The sequence below is a fragment of the Homalodisca vitripennis genome, chromosome 3 (assembly GCF_021130785.1).
Source record: "Homalodisca vitripennis isolate AUS2020 chromosome 3, UT_GWSS_2.1, whole genome shotgun sequence".
Lineage (NCBI taxonomy): Eukaryota > Metazoa > Arthropoda > Insecta > Hemiptera > Cicadellidae > Homalodisca > Homalodisca vitripennis.
Genome location: NC_060209.1, coordinates 53542256 through 53564869, shown reverse-complemented (window position 1 = coordinate 53564869; position 22614 = coordinate 53542256).

The window sequence follows — 22614 nt, the reverse complement described above, 5'->3', positions numbered from 1 at the left end:
AATGGAGGCTCTCTTTTAGTAATATTTTTTGAGCCAATTCAGTGTTATTAATAAGTTTGTCTATCTAAATGTATAAAATCATATGGCAACATTCTATGTTAGAATTTATTAGTGCGCAACGTCCTTTTTTACAAATTCATTTCTTTTTAAAGTGGGTTCACAGCAGTTAAAAAATAGTTTATTCATACTCAGTCATAATCAAGAATAGAGGATTCAAGTATATTCAGAAATTATATTGAATAAAGTAATTGCAAAGTAAAAAAATCAATCATCGTTAAAATTAAAAATTTTCCCCCTTTTCCCAAAACCCCCCAAAAAAAAACCCCTTCCCATTCAATTGGGGGGGGGGGGGGGTGGGGGGGGGGGGGGGTGGGGGGGGGGGGGGGTGGGGGGGGGGGGGGGTGGGGGGGGGGGGGGGTGGGGGGGGGGGGGGGTGGGATATGTATAAAACTTATGATCACGCATAAAAGCTAAAGAATATAGCTTTTATCAGTTTTTATTACGTACTTAATGAAGATATACGATAGAATGTACTGGTACTATTATTACCTTCTTGTTGTTTTATTGAGTAAAGCATGTTATACATATGAAATATTTTATAATAATAGCAGTTATTTCAAATTAATAAACTGCATGTTTCGGTTATTGTAATAAAATATTCCTAAATTAATAAAAATGATGTTTTTTTGTTGATATATGTAGATTACTTGAGTCACAAGTATATATTATGTACAATAATTATAAGCAGTACAAAATCATTAAAGCTGGTTTAATGAAATATATGAAAATTATTTTAAATTTTCTTAAAACGTCAGAAATTACATTATTATCAATAACTTGGAAATAGTTAACTAATTCAATTAAAACCAATTTTAAATTAGTTGAAGATTACGCATAACTCACGCAATTATAAAATATAATATTTATAATATAATTGGGTATTTTGGATATAATCTAAGAGAATACTGGGAAGATCGTTATGATAATAAGATCTCACAGGACCAGTAAGATAACTAGCTAAACCCTCACAAATAACAGAGTATACTGATAAAAGAGATACCTTGGCCTTAGGGAAATACAAACAAAATGCTTGCAGTGATCATAAATTATAGCCTCCCGCTGAGACTAGGGAATGCTTGAGGTACAAGCTCGGTGGAGATAAATACACGACTTTGCAATGTTAATCAATCCCCTGGAACCCGAGTTAGGGGCTGGGACGTTGACAGCTGCGCTGTGCTTGAATATTTTAATTTCCTGTCTATTTTACTATAAAATATTGTCGTATAAATTTTTAAAGTACGTGGAGAAAATTATTGATGGTAATAATAATTCGTTGCTTTAGCATGTAGTTTCCTTTTATACATTCTAATATAATTTATTATCTGATCTTTGTACTGTTTAGAATACAATAATAATTGAATAAATCTTTGCAAGTTTAAGATCTTATACACTAGTTGGTAATCATCACTATAAAAATACAATACATTAAACAAATTTGTCTTTGAACTATAATTATTATAACATAATTCCATATTGTTATTAAATAATTGATCGTGGTATAGCAATATACGTTTAATCACCAATGTTTACTTCATAAATCAAGAAGTAACGTGATTGTTGTATATATTTTATATTAGTTTATATACAATATGTAAAAATTCAAATAATAACTTTCATATCACTTTTGATGAATATATACATCTGTAATTTTTTATAGCGTGTTTAAGTCATAGCGTTTTTTAGATACCTTTACTGTAATTTCCCCTGCACATCAATTGAACTAGGTGTGTCCAGAAATGAAGGAAGCTGAATGTTACTAGGGTGTGAAGATCTAAGTATATAAAATACACTTTTAAATTATTAAAAATTCTACATGTTTTCAAAACCTAATTACGATCAAATCGATTCATTCCACACTTTCTTTCAAGTTACTTAATTAGATTATGTTATAACTTAAAGTATTTCCTTATAAACGTTTTTAATGGAATAAGGAGTGTCTGATTTGTACTAAACAAAGAGACTATAAATTAAAAAATTAAACGAAATAACAAATATTTTAGGTACAACTATTATTTTTAAAAAATCATTTCAATAAAACATTGAATGTATTTATAGCTAATAATAGTAAAATTTATAATTTAAAAATATGCCAAAATTATATTAAGTTTTGTTGTTATATATTCACAAAAATTATATAATTTATCTCATATTAAGTTTAGCGTATCTTGAATTTGGTATTCATCCAAAAGGATAATTGTGTCATTTTAGCTATCAATCCCGTTAGACATCTGGTTGGTTTAAGCATTTGATAAGTATTAAATCATCTGGTAGGTAAGCATTGTTTGTTTACTTGATTATAAAAAAACTTTTCATCATTACTGGAGAGTAAAGTTTTAAGAAAACATATTCTCATAACATTATTTTGGCCTTGTTATCCATTAAAAATGTATACCGTTATTTAGTTTCTGAAAATATATCTATTTTCGCAACCCTGTTACTCGTTCCTGGTTAGTACAAGTTTACTCCGAAGTTCTTGGAACTAAATTCTTGGTGGAATAATAACCTAATTGCCACGTGTAGTTATTGTTTCTCTCTTGAACTTTGTAGTGGAAGATCTTGCTGCCGAGGAACTCCCTCGCGCACATGGCTCGTAAGTAAATTTACATTTTGTTATTATAAATTAGCCCTTTCACGGCAGACATATATTTTAAATGCAATCCAAAGTGAAATTGTTAATAGTAAAGTTAAGTTACTTGTAACACTAGTAAAGTTAAACACTTACCTTTGATGATGTTTTATTTTGCAGATTATTATAGGTTAAGTTGTGGTGATGTCCTTCTGACGAAACCACGTTGTCGTGATTAGAAGTTGTATCGATAAATTGCTAATGCTGTCGTGATTTTGTTTTAGACGAGTTTGACTTTGAATCTTCGAGTACTTCCAGTTTTCATGTTCTAGACTTCTATTCTTCTAATCTTCCTTTTTTCGACTAAAGTTGCAATGTCAAGCCAAGATGTTGACGCCACGCGTATGAGTCTACATTGACGTTAAGTGAAATACATTTTGAATCGTTATAAATTTATTAAGTTCGAAAGAAAAATTCCAAAGAACATTATAAAAATTAGGCCCACAACCAAGATATCATTTAAGCTTAATCAATTTTGGGTGCAGCGCGGCAAGATATTATTATAAACTATAAGGTTCTTGTAGGTTGTAATTGTCACAATTAAACTTATAAGTAAACTTTGCAAATCGAGAATTTATTACTAGGACGTCAGTTATATGCAACCCCATCCGTTTTCTATTCGTTCCAATTTTCTTCAAAATGGTAAAGAGAGTCTAGTTCCCCAGTTATATATTATCTTTTTTAAATTGTATTAATTACATTCAACCTAAGATATACATTTTTAAACTGCTGCATAAAAATGTTCTCACTATTTGCTTTCTTAGTAGCATTAAGAACAAAAACCTCCAAATAGTACCGTCATTATGTTATAACTAATTACAATATCTTTTTTTATCACGTATATCTGTTGAAGGATATATACTTGAAACATATGAGATCATTTTACTCTGTTATATATATACCATAATCTTTCTGCAACTCTACAATTCCATAGAAACAAATACCGTACAATACTTGCAAAGTATATTTCAACTGTCCGCATCAGAAACTATTTATTGGTTCTTAGTATTAGCTTTAAATCAATTGATGATGAATGTTGCAAACATTATTAAGAAAAATTAGTATATTCCTAAAACATTTGCTTGATAGCTATATTGTTAACTAATTAAAAATATTTGTAAGGGAATAACCTCACTTATGATAAATCAAAGATATAACAATCTACTAAATCCATTATTCATAAGTATTAACATTTAGAACATTTACTAATGTAATTACATAATTACATTTTTTTTAATAATGTTTCGACTTTAACGACTAATATTATATTGAAATTTTTTTTGAAATGTTGAAGGCTCGTAGGTATTTCACTTAACTTAATGATAGAATTTAAAAAATATTTTACTAATTAAGTAGTAAGCATTATTTAGGTAGTGAACTATTTCATACGTATGCAGTGAATAATTAATCATTCACTGGTCTGGATAGAATTTCTGGACCGAGTCTCGGTAGATGATTTACTGCCTCAACAAGTTCACCCTCACTATCGCAGCCTGCAGCCAAGTTAGGCGATCAGTCAATAAAAATCTTGACGCTGAGTATCACACAGAGAGAGATTTTTCACATATCAGCATTTTAAACAGTGAGAACCCCTTTTATAAATTACCGCCAAGGCTTATTACAATTGTAAAAAAATGATGACCCTAAATTAGAACACTATTAACCCTATATTCCTCTTTATAGCAACGCCATGTTATAATGTTTATCAGTACGTTTATAGTCTATAGTGAATATGAATCAGGCTAGTGGCTATCTATGAGATTACGGTTACTAGTAATTGCTGTAGGGCTATAAACTTGGTCTAAATAATTGTTTTAATATCCAATAAAATACCTAACTGTAAAATTAAAAAATGAATTCGGCCAATTATGATTGGTGTTTCTGTTATCCTTGTTTATCAATATTTTATCATATATACTTTCTTATTGATTAGTGTAACACAAAACTAAATTAATATATGCAAAATATTTCAAGTACCTCTTTTATAAACCAAGTTATTGAAGTCTCTTGGAGCAATTGGAAAATGGTATAGTAATACTAAATGGTAAAAAAAGTTAAAGGCAAAGGCAATCATTATTATTTTACATTTTTTAAATAATTTAGTGAGATATTTTTAGAATTTCAATTGTTATTATGTGTCATTATATCTTTATTACGAAACGTTAAAAGTCAGAAATTTTCACGTTGTGCGTAAAATGAGGGAAAACGTTATCAGGTTTAAATATTAGTAAATGTTAATAAAAAAACTTTTCCAAAATGTTTATGTTTGGACCACACAAAATGTCAATAGTCTTTAATTTATTTTTATAAATATTTAGACTATTTTCTAATTATTATCCAAAACTTTTAGTTTCTTAGCTACGATGGGATTGATTGGTTCATTGTGAGTGTTGAGTTTAGTTCCATTTCATCTTCCACTTAGTGCAGCATCTGGAATTTGACGTTGACGAAGAAGCTCAAAAATGAACTCTGCAACAAAGATCAGTAGTCTTTATATAACCTAGGTGAAGAGATATTCCTATTACCTCATTACATGCACAATTGTCCTGCACCAGATGTAGAGATGTAATTGCAAATTATATTTAAATCTCTTCTAAGGTAATCATAGCCTATAAACGATGGGTAACTACGGAAATTTCCGTCTTAAAAATTTATCCATTATGGTTGTATTACTGCTTACGTTTTTGGTTCCAAACAGGGACATTAAAAACAATTATATATATATATATATATATATATATATATATATATATAAAACATTAAATTGTATAAATGGCAATAGCCTTATTTAATTTCAATAAACATTGAATGACAAAAAGTACTTGCTCCGCCGGGAGTCGAACCCGGATCTCTCACTTGCCGCGTGACTGTGCTACTATTACACCACAGAGCGCTTACTTTTTCCGATTCAATTATTTTGTATTTGGCCGTATCTGTCACATATGCGTTTAAATAAGCAAACTAACATATGATCGGAAGACCAAACACCTGTCAAACGACTTTTATTTACATTAAAATTGTATAAATGGCAATAGCCTTATTTAATTTCAATAAACATTGAATGACAAAAAGTACTTGATCCGCCGGGAGTCGAACCCGGATCTCTCACTTGCCGGGTGACTGTGCTACCATTACACCACAGAGCGCTTACTTTTTCCGATTCAATTATTTTGTATTTGGCCGTATCTGTCACATATGCGTTTAAATAAGCAAACTAACGTATGATCGGAAGACCAAACACCTGTCAAACGACTTTTATTTACATTAAATTGTATAAATGGCAATAGCCTTATTTAATTTCAATAAACATTGAATGACAAAAAAGTACTTGCTCCGCCGGGAGTCGAACCCGGATCTCTCACTTGCCGATTGACTGTGCTACCATTACACCACAGAGCGCTTACTTTTTCCGATTCAATTATTTTGTATTTGGCCGTATCTGTCACATATGCGTTTAAAATAAGCAAACTAACATATGATCGGAAGACCAAACACCTGTCAAACGACTTTTATTTACATTAAATTGTATAAATGGCAATAGCCTTATTTAATTACAATAAACATTGAATGACAAAAAGTACTTGCTCCGCGGGGAGTCGAACCCGGATCTCTCACTTGCCGGGTGACTGTGCTACCATTACACCACAGAGCGCTTACTTTTTTCCGATTCAATTATTTTGTATTTGGCCGTATCTGTCACATATGCGTTTAAATAAGCAAACTAACATATGATCGGAAGACCAAACACCTGTCAAAACGACTTTTATTTACATTAAATTGTATAAATGGGCAATAGCCTTATTTAATTTCAATAAACATTGAATGACAAAAAAGTACTTGCTCCGCCGGGAGTCGAACCCGGATCTCTCACTTGCCGGGTGACTGTGCTACCAATACACCACAGAGCGCTTACTTTTTCCGATTCAATTATTTTGTATTTGGCCGTATCTGTCACATATGCGTTTAAATAAGCAAACTAACATATGATCGGAAGACCAAACACCTGTCAAACGACTTTTATTTACATTAAATTGTATAAATGGCAATAGCCTTATTTAATTTCAATAAACATTGAATGACAAAAAGTACTTGCTCCGCCGGGAGTCGAACCCGGATCTCTCACTTGCCGGGTGACTGTGCTACCATTACACCACAGAGCGCTTACTTTTTCCGATTCAATTATTTTGTATTTGGCCGTATCTGTCACATATGCGTTTAAATAAGCAAACTAACATATGATCGGAAGACCAAACACCTGTCAAACGACTTTTATTTACATTAAATTGTATAAATGGCAATAGCCTTATTTAATTTCAATAAACATTGAATGACAAAAAGTACTTGCTCCGCCGGGAGTCGAACCCGGATCTCTCACTTGCCGGGTGACTGTGCTACCATTAAACCACAGAGCGCTTACTTTTTCCGATTCAATTATTTTGTATTTGGCCGTATCTGTCACATATGCGTTTAAATAAGCAAACTAACATATGATCGGAAGACCAAACACCTGTCAAACGACTTTTATTTACATTAAATTGTATAAATGGCAATAGCCTTATTTAATTTCAATAAACATTGAATGACAAAAAGTACTTGCTCCGCCGGGAGTCGAACCCGGATCTCTCACTTGCCGGGTGACTGTGCTACCATTACACCACAGAGCGCTTACTTTTTCCGATTCAATTATTTTGTATTTGGCCGTATCTGTCACATATGCGTTTAAATAAGCAAACTAACATATGATCGGAAGACCAAACACCTGTCAAACGACTTTTATTTACATTAAATTGTATAAATGGCAATAGCCTTATTTAATTTCAATAAACATTGAATGACAAAAAGTACTTGCTCCGCCGGGAGTCGAACCCGGATCTCTCACTTGCCGGGTGACTGTGCTACCATTACACCACAGAGCGCTTACTTTTTCCGATTCAATTATTTTGTATTTGGCCGTATCTGTCACATATGCGTTTAAATAAGCAAACTAACATATGATCGGAAGACCAAACACCTGTCAAACGACTTTTATTTACATTAAATTGTATAAATGGCAATAGCCTTATTTAATTACAATAAACATTGAATGACAAAAAGTACTTGCTCCGCGGGGAGTCGAACCCGGATCTCTCACTTGCCGGGTGACTGTGCTACCATTACACCACAGAGCGCTTACTTTTTCCGATTCAATTATTTTGTATTTGGCCGTATCTGTCACATATGCGTTTAAATAAGCAAACTAACATATGATCGGAAGACCAAACACCTGTCAAACGACTTTTATTTACATTAAATTGTATAAATGGCAATAGCCTTATTTAATTTCAATAAACATTGAATGACAAAAAGTACTTGCTCCGCCGGGAGTCGAACCCGGATCTCTCACTTGCCGATTGACTGTGCTACCATTACACCACAGAGCGCTTACTTTTTCCGATTCAATTATTTTGTATTTGGCCGTATCTGTCACATATGCGTTTAAATAAGCAAACTAACATATGATCGGAAGACCAAACACCTGTCAAACGACTTTTATTTACATTAAATTGTATAAATGGCAATAGCCTTATTTAATTTCAATAAACATTGAATGACAAAAAGTACTTGCTCCGCCGGGAGTCGAACCCGGATCTCTCACTTGCCGGGTGACTGTGCTACCAATACACCACAGAGCGCTTACTTTTTTCCGATTCAATTATTTTGTATTTGGCCGTATCTGTCACATATGCGTTTAAATAAGCAAACTAACATATGATCGGAAGACCAAACACCTGTCAAACGACTTTTATTTACATTAAATTGTATAAATGGCAATAGCCTTACTTAATTTCAATAAACATTGAATGACAAAAAGTACTTGCTCCGCCGGGAGTCGAACCCGGATCTCTCACTTGCCGGGTGACTGTGCTACCAATACACCACAGAGCGCTTACTTTTTCCGATTCAATTATTTTGTATTTGGCCGTATCTGTCACATATGCGTTTAAATAAGCAAACTAACATATGATCGGAAGACCAAACACCTGTCAAACGACTTTTATTTACATTAAATTGTATAAATGGCAATAGCCCTTATTTAATTTCAATAAACATTGAATGACAAAAAGTACTTGCTCCGCCGGGAGTCGAACCCGGATCTCTCACTTGCCGGGTGACTGTGCTACCATTACACCACAGAGCGCTTACTTTTTCCGATTCAATTATTTTGTATTTGGCCGTATCTGTCACATATGCGTTTAAATAAGCAAACTAACATATGATCGGAAGACCAAACACCTGTCAAACGACTTTTATTTACATTAAATTGTATAAATGGCAATAGCCTTATTTAATTTCAATAAACATTGAATGACAAAAAGTACTTGCTCCGCCGGGAGTCGAAACCCGGATCTCTCACTTGCCGGGTGACTGTGCTACCATTACACCACAGAGCGCTTACTTTTTCCGATTCAATTATTTTGTATTTTGCCGTATCTGTCACATATGTCAGAAGTACTTTTTGTCATTCAATGTTTATTGAAATTAAATAAGGCTTTTGCCATTTATACAATTTAATGTAAATAAAAGTCGTTTGACAGGTGTTTGGTCTTCCGATCATATGTTAGTTTGCTTATTTAAACGCATTTGTGACAGATACGGCCAAATACAAAATAATTGAATCGGAAAAAGTAAGCGCTCTGTGGTGTAATGGTAGCACAGTCACCCGGCAAGTGAGAGATCCGGGTTCGACTCCCGGCGGAGCAAGTACTTTTTGTCATTCTATGTTTATTGAAATTATATATATATATATATATATATATATATATATATATATATATAAACACACACACACCCATATATATAAACGCATATTATTTAAACGCATATGTGACAGATACGGCTAAATACAAAGTAAATAAATCGTAAAAAGTGAGGGTTCTGTGGTGTAATGGTAGCACATTCACCCGGCAAGTGAGAGATCCGGGTTCGAGTCCCGGCGGAGCAAGTACTTTTTGGGATTCAATGTTTATTGAAAAAAAAATATATATATAATATGAAAATGTTATATTTTTAAATCTGTGACTATTGTACTCTGCTTGTTTACAAATTTATTTACTCTGCTATTTTCTGGTTATCATCATTGTTACTCATAAAACATGTATAAAAATATTTTCTAATTCTCAAACAAATCTCTCAACATACACCATCATCGAAATCAGTGCTGTCTCAATAAAAATGAACTTTTATTTGAAATTGTAAGTCTAAAGTTCTGTTTCTTAAATATGGTGAGGACAGACTCACCAATAGACGTACATAAATGCATTTTTCGTAGCAATTAAACCATTTTGCTATACTAAAAGGGAATGTGACAACGTTGCCATCTTTGCTCTTGCACTTTAATTAATACTCTATTATAAATAGTCTGTTCTTGTATAGTGGAAACCATCTTTACCTTTTAAAATTATATTAGCTGAATCATCGTCAAATCACAAGCAATACCTGATAAAAAGTTAATACAAACCAATATTTAATTTATTAATAATAGGATATTAATGGGCATTTCAACCACATCGTCAAATAATTTTAGTTTTAGTTGAAACTCATTAACGTCCTAATTTTTTATTAGCCCTTCTCTGATTCCGATTTCAGAATCAATAATTCAAAAATGTATCTTTAGCTCCTCAACCAACATTCTGCCAGAGCCTTCAAGTACTTCTGACCTAGAAACAGTGAGTATCTCTTTTTAGGTTTTTAGTTTATTTGGTATTCAATATGTTGGTATTCAAAGCAATATAATTACTGTATGCTAATAAGAAAATACTAATAATTTCGGCTGGTTATTTTATTTTTTAAATACTAACAATCACAAATTATAACTTATTTTTTTTATTTTGAAAGTTTTTCGTCCTTTTGGCTGATAAGCGAACTAAAATTTTATTTTTTCCTTTCTAATATTACTACCTTAATATATGTTTTCATATAAACATATCTAAATCACGTAGTTTTTTTTGTTTACTTATGGTTTACTACTACACTATAGAAACGTGTGTGATATTGTTCTACTCATTGTAAATTTTAGTTACGGGGGCCGTTCAGTCATTAGCAAGAGATAGAAAAACTATTTTTCAGAAATCTTTTATTCCTTAACATCATCTCCTTTCAATTTTATACATTTATAAATTTGTTAGCAAATTTTTATAAGCCATCTGAATATAATATTTCAGAATTTCTTGAAGATAAGCAGTCGTTTGCTCAATAACCTCTTCGTTTAAAGTGAAGCGTCGTCCCCCAAGCCATCTTTTCAAATTCGGAAACAGCAAAGGTCACTGGGGACCAATGTTGGTGAATACGGTGAATTTTGAAAAGTTTCGAACTTTAATTCAGCCATTATGGCCACTGAAGCCTTACATGTATGCATACGTGCATTGTCCTGGTAAAAGTGGATTGGTTATACTTCAAATATGTTCGTTTTTCTTTGATTTTATCGCTCAATTTGTCCAACAGCTACGCATAATACACCACTGTTATTGGTCTTGCCTTTTTCTAAGTAGTTGATGAAAATAAAACCCTGTGTATCCCAGACTGTAACCATCACCTTATCGGCCAAGTTCATTGTTTTTTTCTTCTTCGCCGCCGAGCACCCTCTAAAATCCACTGTCGATACTGTCTTTTTGTGTCTGTAGTGTAGTAGTGAATCAAATTTTCACTGACAATGATGACTCCTTAGGATCGCCAAAATTGCCTCAGAATCGAATGCATGTTTTTATTGTCCTCGATTATAAAATGCTGCTCACATCTTGCGGAATTTCTTTCTTTCTAACAATTTTTCATGCAATATTGAATAAAGTACACCTTGTGATATCCCTGTAGCCTCAAAATTTCGTGGACTTTAAATCGTCACTAATTCAGAATCATTTTCCAGATTTTTTCAATAATTTCTTCTTCCCGGTGGATGTTCATCTTTTCTGTATGAACGCTCATGTTTAAACTCGTTTACTCATTATTGAATATTGCAAACACAGGAAAAGATGTGCCATGAACTGCACCCAAATCATATTTTATTGTTTTCAGCTTTTCAATAAAAAAATTGTTATCACCCTTCGAAAGTCACTTTTCTCCATTATTATAAACAAAAAATGTTGTTCGCTTCAATATGCAATATCAACGAAACTATGCGATTGATTGAGCTGAAATTGTGACAGTTGTCTAGTCAACAACACTGCTTATGTACAAAAGTTTTGTTTTCAATCCTAAAGCGCCATCTCTAGGATTTTCTAATGACTTATTGAACGACTCACGTAGGTTTTTGTGCATTTATAACAAATAAAGGAGTTTTTTTATCCTCGGAACTTAATGGCAATAGAATATCCTATATGTTCCATGTAAATATATAGAAATTTGTGTGGTTATTACTTTAAATATACTAATGTAGATAGTCAGTGATCGTTTATAAATATTTTCTCATTCTAGTCTTTTTTATTCTCTTTCATTAGTCCCTTTTCTCTCTTTAAAATAATAAAAGTATGCACGATTTCAGTTTGAACAGGTGTTTTGAAATTATTCATGGAAATTAGACCATTACTAGCAATGAAAGTCACATAAAAAAAACTTATTTTCATAATATTCCTCCTTCCTTTGTTTGAAGGTTATTTTGACGATGGAATGATTGTGAAGGAAACAGGATTTTTCCGGACATTTGCCATCGTTCAGTGAAACAAGAAATCAGTAACACTATGTTTCTACTGTAATCAGTAACACTATCAGTGTGTTACTGATTACTTGTTTCACTGAACGATGGCAAATGTCCGGAAAAATCCTGTTTCCTTCACATATTCCTCCTATCTACATAACATTCAACCGTATTCAACCGTAGTATACATCCAACGTCAAAATAGAGAAATCAATTTATTCCATCAATGATTTCCATATCAAAATTATGTTTACAAAACATTCTATAAAATAAAATACGAGTACATTAAAACCATAAAGAAGAAAACATTGTTAATAACATTATTTAGTGCATTGAACAGAATTCTGCCATTTTACATGGCTCCAATTGTCGCCCCCTCTTCCCTAATTTTCCAGCTAATGGCTGATCTCATCCAGTGACTGGTAATATTGTTTGTATGCTAATCTGATTTTACATAATATATTTAACTAATAATAATAATGCTATTCTTATATACATTCAAAATGTCGATATTCTTATAGTTCCTTAGAGTTTACATAAATATAAAACTGTTATTACAAATAGTATTATCAGTTTATGAATCAAATAACACGGTTTTAAGTTTTTTATTTTCTCACATAATTCAGAAATTGGTTACACTGCATTGTTTTTGCGGCTGTTGGAGAAACTGCCTATGATAATTGTTAGCTTTAATATGAATTATGTTATAAAACATAATAAACGAGAGTACAATTAAGCTATTTAAATTATTTTACAGTAATATAATAAGTTTAAATTGTAAAAAAATGTCATTTATTCTAAAGACTGCAAGAACATTAAGATTAAACAATAAAATTAACATAAAGTCTTATGCTATAGATTATTTCCCCGCTGAATTGAAAAACTAACCTGAATTGAAAGAATACATCATTGCGTTGTGTCAATAATGCTTAAAAAACATACAAATTGCAACTTTAGACAATCCAAAATGCTAAGAACATGTAACGTTTCAGTTCTATTCAAAGCAAAACCACTATATACTAACGTTCTCTGCCATGAACTTTTCACTATTAATTTATCCACCATCAAATAAATAACAATGAATGATAATAGTGAACATACCGTCATTCGAAACCGGTGTTGAAATGTGCAACATGTATGTGTGGACATTCACATACTTTCAGAGGCTAGAATATCAGTGATTTGATTTATTAGGAAAATGCTGACCTCCACGATAAAAAACCAGTAGTACTCGATGATGTTAAATATTAAAAATCATAGTATTAAAATATGAGCAAAGATAAAAGTCTAAGAGCAATTTGTAGTGATCTTATAAAAAGTTTCTGAGCTCTTAAAAGTTTTGCTCTGCCGCACTGATCACGCCGCCTTTATCGTACGAGCGTAAACTTTAATTCAACCTACCTACAAACAAGTTCTGTTCTAAAGTTTCAGGTTTTTTATAGTTATTTCGATGTTACATTAAACATTGCATTTCTTTTTTTACATTTTTTTATCTCGGTTGTTGAGTTACTACAAAACATGAGTTTACATTAATTATTTAAATTGTTCCTTTAAATACTTATACAATTTCCAAGTTTATGCTGATATACGTTGAAATGAATTCGAATTTCTCACACTGTAACAAAGTCAATAGATTTAACTCAAAATTTAACAATAATAAATTAATATAATTTGTAGAGATTTATTAATAACGCTTAATGTCACAGAAGATATAAATCAAACAATATTGAATATAATATGTTTTATAAATACAACGACATGTTTACAAATAGATTAAAATACAAAGTTCAGTTCTTTACTACAGTTGTATTATGATTTAAAATAAACATGTTCAATCGTGTTGTGACCACTCTGGTAACCAAGGTTGTCAAGTAAGTTTCGTCCTTTTGTAATCAGTAGAGGAAGTAAAAGAGAACTAGTGTTTTCCCCGCAAATGAGAAAACTCTTTATCCTTTAAGTCGCTTTGATCTTACTATTCCGTAATTAATCGTATTTGCTTTTGACCACACTTTACATCCATAGATATTATCTCTAATTAGTAAAATTTAATTAACGCTTTGTCTACTGAAATATTGTCAGTTTGATTTTCAGATTTGTTTGTGTTTCTTTCTAGTTAGTGAAGTGTAAATTTAAATATAAATTTCTATAATAGTTTTTTATGTGAAATGTCACTGTAAATACTGGTTAGTTTTGTTTACATTGTATGAATTACACCTAGCCTCCAGCTATTTTGATTGAAGAGATATAAATATTGAAGAAGTTATAGTATGCTCTTTAATACTAAAACATTTATTTTGAAATTGTGTAAAGTAGTATAAAGGGAATATTGATTACCTTGAAAAGAGAGGAAATTTTTGCAGATTAATCTGAAATACTCTTGTTGCTTCAGTGTCTCTAGTTCGGTCATTCATACATATACGCATGCATGGGTTACCCAACAACTACATTTTGTAGTTATAGGTACAAAAAGCAAAACTTAATGTTGTAACTAAGTGTCATTGTTTGCTTAATATTAAATGAATCTTGTTTCATATTTTTACTTGTAGATTACCCCACAGAGTCTACATAATTAGAGTAGGATGCTCACTCATAACATTAGACGGAATCAATATCTGTTCTGTGGAAGAAGATTACAATGAAAGTTTTGTAAAAGTCCCTAACCTGTTGTGTATTGATGGTACCGTACTACTCATACAGTATTTATTATTAGATTCTTTATCGGCTCCTAATACCAAAGTACATCTCTTTTGTATTTAAATGAAATTTTGTTAAGATTAGTATAGTTTAGTAGTCTACTCCTATAAGTGTAGGATGATCTCCAAATGGAATTGATTAATTAATTAAACTAATTTGCCTTCCTAATTCTGTATACATATTATAGTAGTTATCAAAATGTTATTAATTTCAAGAAAAAATATAACATTCTGTAATATACAAAATAAACATAATTCACAACAGAGTTAACAATAAATATCAAATTAAATATTAGAAAAAACATTTAAAGTGTGAGAATTATAATAAGCTCTATATGCTACGTAAAGTAGCAATGCTTTACTTCCAGGAATAAACAAGAGACTAATTTCCTCCCTACAGAGATAAAGCTGCTGTATTCCGGCAGAAATTAAAACTCTCGTTATTCTTACAAATATTATAAAAATAGTTAACCATTTTTGATTTTGTTGTAGAAATTTTGTTATTATTATAGATAATTGTAATTCAATAGTACGACATGATTATGCACTTACTGTTTGTAATAAATCTAAGTAGCTTATTTAAGGATTTAAAAAAAAAATTTTTCTTTACGTGAACTTTTGACTGATTTGTTTTTTGTTTTTCAGTGATATATTTATACACATACATTCATCAGAGAATGAGGGAGCAGATTACGGTCTTAGTAATGTTTTACTGATGAGGTTCAACTATAAATTAAATAGTTCTAATTTGTTTGAATTTGTTGCAAGTAAAAAGGCCCCATCAACTAATAATCTGCATGGATGGAACATGTGTTGAAGAAGAAAACCCTGTGTGTTTTGTACAGTTTAAGATATACCATCTTAAGTATTTGTAAAATAATATATTAAAACTATGAACATTTTTTTAACCATAAGTACTTGTTACATTTAGAGTTTGTTGAATTGAATTGAGAAAACTCTCAAAGTGTACTGAGAGGCAAATGTTCTAATCGAACTCTAATAGAATAAGTGGAGGCGGAGTGATTTATTTCACTTTAGTTCAATAGAGAGCTGTAAATCGTTAGTGGAACACTCAATTCGCTCCACATTCAATTTCCTGGGAGGAATTGTGTCGAGTTCATAAAAACTGAAACAAGGGAATCGACATACTATATACACATATTTTTGTGAAAACTTAGTTTTTCTATACGGTGGTGGTTTTTAAAGGGTAGGTGATGAGATTTGTGTTCTCAGACTAGGTTAAATGAGCAGAGATGAAAATCTCAATAGTTTAATATCCAATTATGAAATAGCAATACTGTTTTATACTATTGCAATTGTGATTTAACGACAAAAAAGGGATAAAACAGATTGGCCTTTGATGAAATAAAACATTCGTTTGTTTTCTATAAATATATATATTTAACAAAAAATATTATTTTATAAATATGTTACGTTTGACGCGGGTGTTGAAGGTTTAAAATTAAACAATTTCGGTACTAACTTTTAAACTCAAGCAATAATTTTGTAAACAAAATTTTTAATCATATGGAACTAAGTTTAAATTGTTTATTAACTTATGACACAAGTAGTAATCGTTTTAGCTTAAAGTATTTAGGCAAAATTGGTTGTTTTAGTGGTGTTAATAATTGACATATTTACCACAAAACTGTTTAATGAATAAACAATATTATTTTTTTAACCATCATAAGCATTGAAATATATTCCGATAAATCTATATTACATATGCAATGACAGATGTGTGTATTTTAAATTGGAAATCTATTGAATGTTTAAATATAGAAGGTAAAATGCAACTTAAAATTTGTATATAGAATATTTAAGTCTAGGCAATACTATGTATGTAGTCTAGTTAACTAATAATTTAATTTGTATGATCAAAAAGACAACAAAAATCGATTTAGTTCCTCCAGTACTAATGGGAAAAAATATAGTTTCTAAGTATTTAATATTATACTTATTCTTGAAATAATATAAATCAGGAATATAAAGTAAATATATAAGTATAAATCAAAAAATAAAATTACATGCAATTTGGTACAGATGAGTATGTTTATCTTGAGCCCTAGAGGCGCATTAAAGAGGGATTTTCCTCTCCGATCTAAGGCCTCCGTCCCACTGACCTCCAAAGATGACAAAAATCCCATACGAAATTCACTGCTGCAAGCTCTTTATTAATTGAAAGAGCCTGTTAACACGTAACCAACTGTTCTTTTAAAAATATGATGTGACACACAAATTTATTATGATAATTTAAGTACCATTTTTAACTTCTTGACATTTTTATAGCTTGAAATTAAGCTTAGAAATAACAGCACTTCTTATTTTGAACTATCTATGCAATCACTGTTGAGCACAGATATTATCCAGATAATAAAATTTGAAGTTCAATGGAACTACACTGTTGTTATTTTATTCATGATGTAGGAAAGATAATATCATCTCAATTCTTATTTTTGCTGAGGACATGAAGGCATTTGAAAAGTGGTCTGCTCATTCTCCGCGGATGCTAACACCTTTAAATAATCAATAACTGATGTGAGGCAAGCGCAATGGAATTGAATATTACTAAGCCGCTGCTCCCTTTAGCTGATGCTATTGGAAACCATAAGACCACAGTATAAATGGAACCAATCTAAAGTTAGTTCTTATGGTAATCATTTTGGAGCTATAACTACTCCTCTCTTAGCTCTTATGTGTATCTAACAAACGAGGAGTAGGGAAGGGGCTTTACACCACTGTAAGTCTTATGCGCAATACCAGAGCAAAACGTCCAAAATCAGTTATTGCATACGCATTGTATGGTCAACAAACAATAAGCCAAAATTATAATAATAAATAAATGCTTTTAATCTTAGTCATCGTTTCTATGTGCGTTACATATACATCTTTATAAATTGTATACACACTAATTGAATTAATTTTTACGGCCTTTATTTTTACTAAAAGGTTTTGTTTAAGCTAAATTGTCTATTTTGTAAGTAATAAGCCAAAACTAGAAAAGAATCACCCTTTTTGATTTATTTTAAAAGTATGTTCATATTTTGCTTGTTGGAAAAAATTTAGATCTGTGTTCAGTAATCTGAACACGTAAAAAAACTGAATAAACTAATTACACCAGAACTTTATACTTCAACACACCATTTGGCTAGGATAGAAGTAGCCGACTGGGATCTGCAAATCTAAAGTTGTTCTGATTAAACCAAATTTAAAACTCAATGTAAGTATTATTCATTAATATAAGGAGACAAGAGTACCTAGTTAAGATAGCTAGTTATAGTTATTATAGTTATAGCTAGTTAATACCTAGTTAAGATATATGGAGAGGCTTTGTTTAAAGGCTTACAGTACACATATGATTCACGAAGATATAAATTTAAATTTTTAGGTTTGGAAGTGAGCACCAACGTTGATTGATCATCAGTACTATAAACCGCGTAAGTAAAATCCTAACAATAATCGTAACATATTTTTGTAAGGATGTTGATTTTGTTTAAAAACGTAAATTTGTGGTACGCATTATATAGCAGCGTGTAAAAATTTAGCTCATGTTATTTAATAGTTTTTAGCTATTAAAACATAGAATATAGTGTATTATCCAAAATAATATAAAATATAACCCTTAATCACAAGAAGCGGTTTAAAATTTTGGTAGGTTAGCTTTCATTCTCCTGCATTACTTAATGTCAGCAATAAATACTTATTGAGAATCCATTAGCTTGGTTTTAATAAAAGTTATTACTGAAATTACTAATAATAACAGGAGGTGATTTTTCACAGAATTAAGGAGTCACATTTCGTCTGAATCGGAACTGATATAAAAATTAGAAAGTATTATAGTGTTTCAAAGTAAGTAAAAAGTAAATAATAAAACTAACTGCTTTCGTCTACAAAAAGTTTAACTAATATAGCTGATAAAAGACACGTCATGAAAACAAGTTTTTTATAAACTGTCGTAAGCTAATACAATTATTAGTAAATTTGGCTAATAAAACTGATAAGTTTTAAACTGAAACATGTTTTGTTTTAAAAATCAAAGTCGCTCTTCCTCTTCATAATGCAAGAACAAATCGACTAAAAGGCAACTGATTGAATCGACCTGTGAATGAGAGCATTGTATGTGAAATTGAATACAAACGGATTCATTTACGGGTTCGCTCAGTTACATCTATTATTTCAAAGCAATTAAAATACCAGCATATATCGTATGTACCTCTTCATTGTTACAAAATTTGTATAAATAATGAGAGGGCCTCTCCTTAAATATATAATTCGTAAATAACATTTTAAAATAAATCTTTCCAGCCATTTTTGGTTAACCGCCCACATTTTGCATCTATTCCACATTCAGGTTAATTTGATCATTTAAATTTTGAAAATTATATTTGTCAATAAATTTACTTAGTTTATTCTTAAATAAAATATTTACCGCGTTTTGACTGATCTTCATTGAATAATACAACTGGAATAGTAGTTGTGTGGAACTTACTTCTAGCAATGTTAGATCTATACTTGTTCGATCCTAATCGTGATCTTAACCTGTTCTCCGTTAAAAATTTCTTTCTAAATTACATGATAAAATGTTTGAAAAAGAATAAAGATTTAAACGTGTCCAAATTATTTGTCTGAAATAGGGTTCAATAGGGTGAAATAGTAAAACATATATTTAGTGGAATATATCATAACAATAAATCCTACAGTTTGAAACCGGTTATGGCTGCAGTATCTTCTCAATTAAAATTTATTCATGTTGTCTAAGTTTAATGCAAATTTTAGTGTATATTATTCTAATTGGCTTCAATAAAGTAAAGGTTACTGGTTACTTATAAAACAACAATGTGTGCATGTATTTAGGATAGTGAAATTCGTTAGACAACAACTGTGCACTTGTGACAGTAAGCATAATTGTTCACAAGGACACAATGTCATAGCCATATTACAAATAATTGACCTAAATATAAAATGTTTATAGCCTTAATTATTTTAAATAAAATTAATAATGTTTTTGAAATTGAAAATAAGCCAAAATCGCATTTTAGCCTTTAAAAAGTTTGTTTTGTGTAATATATTTATTGAAATGTGTTTGCGTAAAGAATCTACTTAATCATCATCATTATTACATCCGCAAGATGGCACGAATTATATCGTATTAGGATTTTAACATATATGTAAGGAAACTTACATAACGTTCTATAAGTAAAATACAATTTGGTTTCTTTGTTGAAATCAATTGGATTAAGGGAAATAAAGCCCAAAAGTGTTTAAACTTTCCTACACAGCTACTCCAAACGTTTTACGCTTCCATTACGTTTAACAACGTTGATACAATATTATCTAGAACTAATATTAACTAAGAGTAAGTTCATCTCTAGACCTGAACGTATTTATTATATAAAATATATGATAATCTACGATGGGTTATAGTATTGTATAATATAATATATTAACATATTTGTTTACCTGTGATAATTATTGAACATAATTTGAGCACAGAGAGCAGAGTTCCAGAATTAAACCAGTTTCATAAACAAATCAATCTTACAGTATTTTTACGCATGGTTTTTAAGCCGACATTAAGTTTTAAAATATTTATAAAATTATTTCAACTAATTTTAAATACCGTAATTATCCAAAAACCCAATGGTAACGGGTCCTAGAAGTTAGTAGGCTTCAAGGTATAGTATTGCTCTGGTTTTCAGAGGCTCCAAAATGTGATTTAAGGTTGAGTTAGTCTTTCTGTTCTTTAAATCCAGGTAAAGCCTCAAAGCCTTATTTGAACCAAATTACATTACACCTGCTTTTCATATTTTTAAATAATTATTGAAAATAATTGAGCATAATTTTTCAATTTATTTACGATCGTAGGACGCTTCTCAATATTTTAAAATTAAGGGTTATATATAAAATTGGAATAGTTATCTGAGTTCCCTTACGTATGGAATATTCTATAATTTGCAAACAAATACGGATAAATAATTGTTAATACTGAGTATAAATATTGATTTCCAAATCAGTTTCCAACTCTTACAAATAATGCAGGTAATTGTCACAATTGGTTCACGAGTTTGACCATGCAAATTCAGACAACCTAATGCTAACCAAGTTAACAACTAGGCCTTAGTTCCTATTAGATGCCATTTATCTTGTAGCATCAAATGTTAATGTTATATTTAAAAAAAATTGGGCTTATAATTATACAAAAGACCTTTAATATTAATATGTAAATATCAATATGTGTTGTTGCGCGTAATTTAACACAGTACTAAAATAATTAAATTAATTAATTGTCAAAGGATGTTCTGCTGGAAGCCTTATAATATTAAAATAATAATTAATTTAATGTGTGATAACCATAAGTGATTGTTCATGATATTAAGCTGCGATGAGCTTTGTGGCAATGGTTGTAAATATATTATTACAACAATTATTTAAGGATACTGTGAAGATTTCATGTCAACAGTTAGAATATTTTTACCGATGAAATAGTTATTTTACACAGTACCTAATATATAAACCGTATTATAAAAGAGTACTTTTATTTCATTTTATTAATTGTATAAATTAATTGGTTTGTTTAGATTTAAAATTTAATTATGTAATCATGACACGTACTAATTTAAAAAATCAAAGAAAGTTTGTTTATTTAAAACTTATTAATATTGCAAAAGAATATTCAAATTTAAAATGGAATAGCAAAGAGATACAATGTCAATATACCGTTTTATTGGATATAACCTGATAACAGATGACCGAGTTCATCAGGATAAACCAATTCAGTGGTAGCAAAATTGAACGAGAAGCCAATGTTTTTCTCTAGTAGCGGTTACAATTATCTCCGTGAATTCATTTATTGCACTTGTTACCGAAGCCATGTGTTGACTGAAGCCAACATTGCTGACACAGTAACTTCCCTCAATTAAACATGATGGTGCATGCTTTGCTTGATGCTGCATGAATGAGATCACAGATAATGTATTCTCTAATGGAAGTACGTAGCACTTTAAGATGTCTGCTTGCATTCAAATAGGTTTACTAGTAATCCCTATTAATGTGAATGATTTATTTTATACTAAAATATTTGGTAATTATTGATTACTAAATTATTAAAATAATTGATAAATCGTGCAACATTTTAACAAAGTTTATATATATATATATATATATATATATATATATATATATATTTCTATAACCTTGATTTGTATTAAAATGTTTTAAGATAGAGCAAGAGAAATGGGTAAGGGCTTACTGGACATAAAAATAAAATTTAACACGTCTTACCCTGTCATCCGCTACTTCCTCAAGGGTAGAGCACTCAAGGACGCAGAAGAAAGTCTTAAATGTACGCATTGGTTAGTATGCATCAAACTGAGCTGGAAATGGCAGCCGTTTGTAAATGGCTTGAATATTCAATGATGCACGATAAATAATAAACTAATAACTCTTGAATCATTGCCATCTCACCTATAGATTATGCCTGTGAACACAATAATCATACAAAAAGAAGTTGGTTAAGTTTACCTAATAATAATAAAATGTACCTATCTTTGTGCGGTTGCATTTCTCGG